General features: G+C 30.2%; 1 non-coding gene across 1 annotated transcript; it reads right to left on the bottom strand.

The window, feature by feature from the left end:
* Window positions 1–644: 644 nt before the first annotated feature.
* LOC138993559 (small nucleolar RNA SNORA29) lies at window positions 645–786 on the bottom strand. Its single transcript, XR_011468286.1, has one exon. It is a non-coding gene; the product is annotated as a small nucleolar RNA SNORA29 (small nucleolar RNA).
* Window positions 787–1,595: the final 809 nt, after the last annotated feature.

Below are 1,595 nucleotides of genomic sequence, written 5' to 3'. Positions count from 1 at the left end.
TTTCTGGATGGGGTCCTGGAGCAGAAAGTGTCTATCAGGTAAAAACTAAGGACATTTGACTAGGATGGACTTTGCTTAAAAATAATGTATCAATGTTGTTTTCTCAGTTATATCAAATGTTCCATACTAATGCAAGGTATTAATATTGGAGGAGGGATTTAATGGCCGGATATATGAGAGAGTCTCTGTACTATCTTAGCAATATTTTGCAACCTAAATATTATAAAATGAAATGTATTTTAAAAGTAAACTATTTGTATTATAATTTCAACTTTTATGTAGGTCTAGAATTAATTTCAAATGAAAGGTTCAAAATAGGTGATTATTATTGGAGGGATAATGGTTTGTTGGCAAGGTATGAGGGCTGGGGATGCAAAAACACACAATGTAATTTTACCACTGAAAATACTTAATTTTACTTTCAGATTTTATCTCTAACTAATTATTATCTAAATATTTTAGTTCACCTGTTTGTAAAATGGAGGTATTACCTTCATTACCTACATACCAGCCTGGTATCAAGACTATAAAATACAAGATGAATAAGTGCTGTGGGTCTTGAATTTTTTAAAGAATATTTAAAAGTAACAGTATTATCAAATGAATCTAAAAATAAATTTAAACTTTAAGGAGACACTCTATTTTTTTTTCTGTTTAGCCATTTCATATAGAAGAACGCAAACAAATCCTCCCCCTTCAGATCATGGCAATGTTACTCTGTTACTCTATCCCATAAGCATAGTCACTAAAATATTTTTATTGTTTTATATAATTTCTATTAAAATATTTAATAGATGTTAATATATTTCTTAACATAATGATTAAAACAAAAACCAGGAGAGAACATGATTTTGATAGTTTTCCCCTTTTATTTCTTGGTGATGAAGTTTTCTTCTTTCACATACTATTTTTGCCTTAATGAAGGTAAAGGTTTTTTTAGTGTAAATCAAACCTGATCAGTGCAATTTCCAGGTTTGGCCAGAGTTTGTATCTGGGCCCTGAGAACTACATTAGCTGGGTTATTAAATCTCTTCAAGGCTCTCTGAATCCAGCCTATTTCCATTTCAGGCTATTCTTTGATGAAACCACCACACTATTTTTAAATAATATTTTTCAGTGCTAAAGAAGTTAAACTAAATTTCAATGGTTATATGAAGGAGTGGTAAGTCAGAACTCTTTGAAGTATTGAATCTTCTCACTCAAATACTTATAATCATGATTTGTGGATACAGATGGTAACTTTTTAGGAATACCTATATGATGAAAGCAGATGGTGGCAAGCGGGCACATCTGATAAACTGAAGAGGAAATGCCACACGTTTGAGAGTAGGAATATTCGGTTCACTAGAAAAGGTCTATATTTTTACTTTAAAAAGTCCGTAAATTACAAACCAAAACAAAATCTGTATTTTTTTTTAAACAACAAGGAACAATCAAACAAAATACTAAGGTTTAGTTTATAGAAAGATATATGAGTTCTAACACTGCCCGTTTAACAAAGAAAATTAAACCATATTGAAGACTGTATAGAAACAGGTACACAGAAAATTTTAATGTAAAATAATGTTAATTTCATGAACATTATTTCATGGTCA

Source organism: Myotis yumanensis, unplaced genomic scaffold, assembly GCF_028538775.1.
Source record: "Myotis yumanensis isolate MYYU_CA2020_CCGP unplaced genomic scaffold, mMyoYum1.0.hap1 SCAF_15, whole genome shotgun sequence".
Classification (NCBI taxonomy): domain Eukaryota; kingdom Metazoa; phylum Chordata; class Mammalia; order Chiroptera; family Vespertilionidae; genus Myotis; species Myotis yumanensis.
The sequence above is the reverse complement of the archived record's forward strand: the minus strand, read 5'-3'. Positions and strand labels throughout refer to the sequence as shown.